Source organism: Tupaia chinensis, unplaced genomic scaffold (genome assembly GCF_000334495.1).
Source record: "Tupaia chinensis unplaced genomic scaffold, TupChi_1.0 Scaffold147282_1, whole genome shotgun sequence".
NCBI classification, from domain to species: domain Eukaryota; kingdom Metazoa; phylum Chordata; class Mammalia; order Scandentia; family Tupaiidae; genus Tupaia; species Tupaia belangeri.
The window spans coordinates 4,416,640-4,424,248 of record NW_006207133.1 but is presented as its reverse complement, the minus strand read 5'-3'; positions in this window follow the sequence as shown (position 1 = coordinate 4,424,248).

The window sequence follows — 7,609 nt, the reverse complement described above, 5'->3', positions numbered from 1 at the left end:
GGGGGGGGGGGGTGGCACCTCGCTTACCCATCCAGGGAGCAGGTAGAGAGGGTATAGCTTGCTTAGCCATCCAGTGAGCAGGTTGGAGAGGGTGTAGCTCACTTAGCCATCCAGTGAGCAGGCTGAGAGGGTGTAGCTCGCTTACCTATCCAGTGAGCAGGTGGAGAGGGTGTAGCTCGCTTAGCCATCCAGTGAGCAGGTAGAGAGGGTATAGCTTGCTTAGCCATCCAGTGAGCAGGTTGGAGAGGGTGTAGCTCACTTAGCCATCCAGTGAGCAGGTGGAGAGGGTGTAGCTCGCTTAGCCATCCAGTGAGCAGGTGGAGAGGGTGTAGCTCGCTTAGCCATCCAGTGAGCAGGTGGAGAGGGTGTAGCTCGCTTAGCCATCCAGTGAGCAGGTGGAGAGGGTGTAGCTCGCTTAGCCATCCAGTGAGCAGGTGGAGAGGGTGTAGCTCGCTTAGCCATCCAGTGAGCAGGTGGAGAGGGTGTAGCTCGCTTAGCCATCCAGTGAGCAGGTGGAGAGGGTGTAGCTCGCTTAGCCATCCAGTGAGCAGGTGGAGAGGGTGTAGCTCGCTTAGCCATCCAGTGAGCAGGTGGAGAGGGTGTAGCTCGCTTAGCCATCCAGTGAGCAGGTGGAGAGGGTGTAGCTCGCTTAGCCATCCAGTGAGCAGGTGGAGAGGGTGTAGCTCGCTTAGCCATCCAGTGAGCAGGTGGAGAGGGTGTAGCTCGCTTAGCCATCCAGTGAGCAGGTGGAGAGGGTGTAGCTCGCTTAGCCATCCAGTGAGCAGGTGGAGAGGGTGTAGCTCGCTTAGCCATCCAGTGAGCAGGTGGAGAGGGTGTAGCTCGCTTAGCCATCCAGTGAGCAGGTGGAGAGGGTGTAGCTCGCTTAGCCATCCAGTGAGCAGGTGGAGAGGGTGTAGCTCGCTTAGCCATCCAGTGAGCAGGTGGAGAGGGTGTAGCTCGCTTAGCCATCCAGTGAGCAGGTGGAGAGGGTGTAGCTCGCTTAGCCATCCAGTGAGCAGGTGGAGAGGGTGTAGCTCGCTTAGCCATCCAGTGAGCAGGTGGAGAGGGTGTAGCTCGCTTAGCCATCCAGTGAGCAGGTGGAGAGGGTGTAGCTCGCTTAGCCATCCAGTGAGCAGGTGGAGAGGGTGTAGCTCGCTTAGCCATCCATTGAGCACGTGGAGAGGGGGATGGCACAACACATTGGCTTCTGCAGCTGTTCAGGGATGGAAACCATGATACTAGGTCCACAGGGAGTGAGCTGGAGAGGGAAGGCAAGAATCAAGCTTAGCCCGGGCATCTGCAGAAGACAAGCTGAAGGCTGGGGAGGGAGGGAAGTGTTCACTTTTGGACACTCTGGGTGGGGGCTACTATGGGACACCTGGAGGTGCAGGACTTGGGGATCACTGGAGACACGGGGTTGGAGGCCAGGTCAGGGTTTGGGCTGCAGTTGACATGGGTCATTTAGCCCAGTTTTGGTGGTGCGGTGGTAACAATACTCTGCAATGCTGGAAGACATGGGAGCTTTGGTTCAGTTCCCAGGCCAACCTGCTCACACTGGTACACACACATACATGCCTGTGACCCTGGCTGCTTTGGATGGCTAGGGAGGATCTCCACATGAGGCCCTGATGATGCGGTGCTTTTCTTTCTTTCTTTTTTCTTTTCCTTTTTTTTTGGAGAGGTTTTTGCTATAGGGCGTATGCGCTCCCCAGAAAGACAGAGACAAACAGAGAGACAGAAAGCGAGAAATCACCCCCCAGGGAGGATGACCATGCCTCAATCCCTTCTCCTCCATTCTCCTCTCGGGATCTTGGGCATGCACACACACGTGCCCGGCGTGAGTTTAAGCCACCAGGCCTGGGACTCAAACCTGGATTGACTACATGGGAGTCCAATGACATAGCCATTACGCCAACTGCTGGTCCCATTCTTTTTCTTTTTCTTTCTTTTTTTTTTTTTTTTGAAAGAGAGGTTTTTGCCATAGAGGATGTTCACTTGCCAGAGAGAGAGATAGAAAGTAAAAAAAAGTCTCTCCCGGGGGTATGGCCACACCACAATCCCTTTCCCTCCATTCTCCTCTTGGGATTTTGGGCAAGACGCTGGGTCTGGGACTTGAACTGCAGTCGATCACATTAGAGTCCAGCAGTGCCTTAGCCACTACGCCACCTACTTGTCCTTATTTTTAAATTTTCTATGGAGCACATGTGCTCACGAGAGAGAGAGAGACAGAGAGAGAGGGAGAAAGTGAGAAAGCAAGCTGCTAGGTCCAGGACTTGAACCACCATTTGCCATGTGGGAGTCCAGTGCCCTAACTACCACACCACCTGTTGGCACCACTTTTACCCGTTTGCTCTCTGTGTCTTCCATCAGAGAGCATCTCTGGGAGGACAGATCCTTTCTGCCAAATTATCAGTGTTTGTCACATAAGGAAGGCTCAAAACATGCTGTGGGTCCAGGCTCTGAGATACAGTCAACAGCACTCCCGAACGTCAGACTCAGAAGCCACATGCTGACTGTGGTTCGAGGCCCTGGATGGGCCTCAACCTGAAAACATGCCAGGGGTGTGCACACATGCCCAGGATCCTGGCAGGCTGGAGGACTGGAGGGGGGATTGTGGCGTGACTCAGCCCTGAGGAGAATACTTGTTTCTCTCACCCCTGCCCTCATTCTCCCATGTGCACACGTGTGCTCCATAATGGAGAATAAACCTTTCTGTGGGGTGACTGGGACCGAATGAGGGGATGGGGGCTGGGAAGGTAGGATGAGCTGGACTGCTGTATATGCCAAGGCAGGACTGGGTTTCACAAACAAGGGAGTGTCATGCTGCCAAATGCATTTCAGATGGATGAAGGCTGTAAACGGGAAAAACAAAGCTATAAAAGCACTAGATGAAAAGAGAGCAGAATATTTTCATGATCTTGGAGCAGGGAAAGCCATCCTCAGCAAGACACAAAATCCAGAAGCTATAAAAAAAAAGCCTAACAGACCTGAGTACAGAAAAATGAAAAGCCTCTGCTTGGCCAAAGACATGACGAACACAGCTAAAAGGCACCTAATGGGCTGGGAGGAAATATTTAAAACACGCTCAACAGGAACAGTTTAAAACGGTAACATGTGATGAAATCTCATGAGCCAGTGAATAAGACCACGTACAACCCAGCAGGAAAAGTGGGCAAAGGACAGGAACGGGCAATCTGTAGAATGAGAGCTCTCGTGGCCAGTGAACAGCTGATCGGCGTCTACCTCGCCTCCCCCAGTCACTGGGTAAATTGAAATAAAACAGCATGATCCACTGCGGGCCAAACTGTAAGGAAAGGTAATGCTGAATTCACAAGGAGGTGGACCTCCTATGCTGAAACGGTTTGAGCCTTGTGGAGGGAGCGAGGGCCTCTGGGCAGGCTTAGTGACATTCACAAGGCACACTCCTTGGGACCCAGAAATCCCACTTCTAGGAGCCTGTTTCTGACAAATGCCAAAGAAGGCCAATGCCTCATTGTTTGTGCTAGCAAAGGAAGGAGGTGGAGCCACCTGATGGGGAGGTGGTCGCATGGCGGATAACTGGGCAGTAAGGAAAGACTCTGTTCTGACTTTGAGGAAGACCTCAGATCATGAAGTAAAAATAAAAGTAGGCCAGTCAGTCATGTGGAGGCTAAGGTGGCTGGATCTCACATGGCCAACTGCACAGTTCAAGTCCTAGACCCGGCAGCTTGAAAACTACACCAGGCACGTGTGCATGAATGCCTCAAAAGCCCCAGAGGAGAATGGAAGAGAAGGAACTGCAGTGTGGCCAGTCCTCTTGGGAAGAGATTTCTCACTTTCCTTCTTTCTCTCTGTGTCTCTCTCTGGCCAGTGCAAGCAAAAAAAATTTTAAATTTTAAAAAATAAATAAAAAGAAAGAGAGAAGAAAAGAAAAACAAGATGCATAACAGAATGGGCAGCCTAGTCCGGTCTGTATTTTATAATCCTGCGCGTGTGCCCACGCAGAGGTGTTTACACACTTGCATACCCTCACTGCATGCACTTACAGATGTTTCTAAAACCATCCATAGTACTTATCTCTGGGGAGTTGGATGGAGCTTAAAGGGTGACTTTCCATCCTGTTTCTTCTTATATCATAGAATTTTTGCAACCAAAATATATTATTATGATTTTTTTCCTAGAAAAATAGCAGCAATAAAGAACAGTGCAGCCAAGGTATGAGGTTGTGTCAGATCAAGAAAGAAAAAGCCTGAAGATCCTGTCCCTGAAGAGTCTGCAGGAACATGGGATAGGGTCACAGTGACAGTCAGGGCTCTCCAGGACGCCATAAGGCAGGGTCTCACACCCCCTCTTAGGATGTGTAGAGATGAAAACCGAAGTCTCTCAGGGTAGGGCAGGAGGGCTTAAGCTAGGCCAACCCCACCAGGCAAGCTCCGACCCCCTCCCCTAGTGCCATCAGGGGCGGAAGGTGGCAGGAGGTGGCAGAGCTTGGGCTGCAGCATCACCCTTTCAGCTCAGCATTTACAGTGAAGAAGCAGGTCCTGTGTATCCCCTTCTACCACAGTGATCCCAGGTACCCCTCCTTCACACGGTCCCTCCTTCACACGGGCCCTCCTTCACACGGGTGCTCCTTCACACGGGCCCTCCTTCACGCGGGCCTCCTTCACACGGAGCCTCTTTCACACGTACCGGGTCTCTTTTAGACGGGACCTCTGACCTAGTGAGGCCAGGAGCGCTGTTCTGGACAGATGGAATAGAGACGGACAGACTACAAGCCAATGTATGACTGTGTGGTGCTACCAGGGAGATGGCCAGATAGAAACGAGACTAGGAGCCAATGGCAGTGGGGGCGCCAAGAAGTCGGTGGAGAAAAGGGCATGGGGCTCACCCAGAGTCCTAGCATACTAACCCAAGTGTCAAACTGAGCCCAGAGGACAGGGCCGTGGGGAGGCCAGCAGCTTGCCCAAGGCCACCCAGATAGCACCTCGGCCTGCCTGGCTCCAACATCAGCCACCCCCACTGGTCACTCCTTGGTGTTTCTGTTTCAGACCGCGTATCTCATCTTCATTTTATCGTGTCTCTCCGCCCGCCTCACGGAGGCCAACTGGGCCATGCAAGGCAGTTGTGCTGTTTTGTCTCGATGGCTGCCTCTGACCTTGGTCCTTGAGTTCACGGGCTGGCTGGTGGGAGCTGGAAAAAGGAAACTGGGAACAATGGGGAGAAGCCCGAAATGGGAGGCACAGAGTGGGGTCATGTAGACAGGTGCTTCCATGCCATTTATGTGTGGGGTGGTGCCGACCAGAGGACCAAGTGGAGTGACAGCCTTGTCCTCTCACACAGCAAGGTCAAGGCTCTGAAACTGAGCTGTGCAGGCCTGCGCTGTGCAGGCACCATGGTGGCTGCCCACTGAGCACCTCTTCCCCAGGGGCACCGACTCAGTCTACCCTCACAGCCCAGCCAGGGGGCGCGTGCTCTCCAGCATCTACTGCCACCGAGGGCTTAAGGACACTAGTCTTGGGAAGGGCGATGGCCAGGGATCGGCCCCACCTGTCTGACCTCACATCTCAGTCTTAGAGCCACCAGACGGGAGTGCTCCACAGCTGCTGGTTGTCCCCACTTATGCGTTTCCCCCGCCTTCACTCAGTTCTCACAAGGACCCTTGGAGCTGCATACTCTAGGTTCCATTTTACAGACAGGAGGACCACGAAGGTCGCTTAAGGCCAGTAGAGTCCAGAGCTTGTACCTGCCCCGAAGTTGGGGAGGGCCGAGGAACTGAGCACCGTGCTGTGGGTGTCCTCAAGGTGGCGCCCACCCTCTTCCCTCATTTTACCACATGGGGTGCATTCTAAGATGACTTTCATTTATTTATTTACTTTTGCATGATGACACCTTTGCAGCTGCTGCCTCTCGGTCTGTCAGGCCAGGCAGCTGCAGTCACCTTGTGTTTCCCCGATACTTACGTCAGAGTTTGCAGGATGAATATCTAGGACAGCTCAAGAGAAAATGCTGGAGCTGATGGTGGAGCACTCTTAAAAAGAGGTGCGAGGGGGCTGCAGGTGGCATAGTGGTTACAACACTGGACTCCCACATGGCGGACCTCAGTTCAAGTCCTGGACCTGGCAACTTAAAAATTACACGAGGTGCATGTGCGTACATGCCCAAGATCCTAGGAGAAGAATGGAGAAGGGATTGCTGAGTGGTTATCCCCCCTAGGGGGCAATTTCTCACTTTCCCTCTCATCATCTTTGTTTCCCTCCGGTTAGCTCCTGTGACTTATGGCAAAAACAAAACAAAACAAAACAAAAAACGGGAAAAAAAGAGAGAGATGTGAACTCCATGCTTTTGGTGGTGCTGAGATCAAGACTGTAGAAAGTCTGACTTTATCTGCTCTCGAGCCACGAAGGGATGCTGACCAGTCAGATTCGGGACAGAAAGCAATTCTAGAATTGCTCAGTCCAGGCCATGCCCACTTATATCTCGTGGAGGTCTTCCCCATGATATAAATGGCTTCCCCAGTCCTCCTGTGAGGGGAGCCCCGCAGCCACCTGGCCAATGTGCAAATGTACACACACTCGTGCTCCATCCCAAAGGAGGAGACTCTGTCTGCGTACCCACAGCATCTGGGCTAAGCAGGAAAGCAGCGAGCTGGGTGACTGGGCTGACGGTCTACAGCGCCGATGACCAGGCAGTCCTGGCTCTGAGCCAATGCTGAGAGGAGGATGAAGCCTGGGGGCCCAGTCCTGTCCCCTCCACTGAGCTGCTGCCCTCTCCCTTCATGGATGTGGCTCACCACTCCATCCTGATGGCTCCACCCAGAGCCCTGGACACTGTAGACTTCAATCAGTGTTTTCTGAATGCATCAAAATAGTACATGGCTCTGTAGTTCAAACCACGTGCCTTCTGCATCTCCAAATCTCAGCACTTTCACTTGTAAAATGGGGTGAGATGCCTTCCTTCCTACGGCTACTGGGAAGAAGAGTGAGACTATGGATATAAAGTGCTGGGCCTAATGGCCAGTGGCTGACAGATGGGGGTGTTAGGAGTACCCTGAGGCCACTGGTTTGCATGACTTTTTGTGTAATGGCCTCAGGCAGAGCCCTAGCCCCAGCTCTGGTCACAGCAAGACTGAGGAAGGCATGAATGGCCCAGTGTAAATCCACGCCAAGCTCAGGGACAAAGCCACAGCTGTGCCCTGCAGCTGGCAGAGGGACTTCTAGCTCTGAGTGTGATGGGAGCTGCGCTGATCTCGCCCTTACTCCTGGAGTGACCAGAGCAACCAGGGTCTGCAGGTGCATCTGCGGCTGGACCGGGCTCCTGCAGGGGGCAGCCTCTGCCAGCTGGTGCACAGGACATGCTTACCACGGTCTGGATGAACAATGAATTCTTGTCCATGAGTGCCCCAGAGAACAGGCCAGCTCCCCTGACCTTGTATGTGTGTGCATGCTCACACACATGGGCATGTGTACACACACACACGCACATGGGCTCACTCATTGTCTTAAAGTATTGTTAGTCTGGGCCACGGGGACGGGGGCAGTCAGGTGAGGTCACTGTCGGCAGTGACTTCAGCCCACATGGCCTCCCTCTTAGGTACAGAGATGTTCGACCACTGTTTGCAGAACTGCCACCT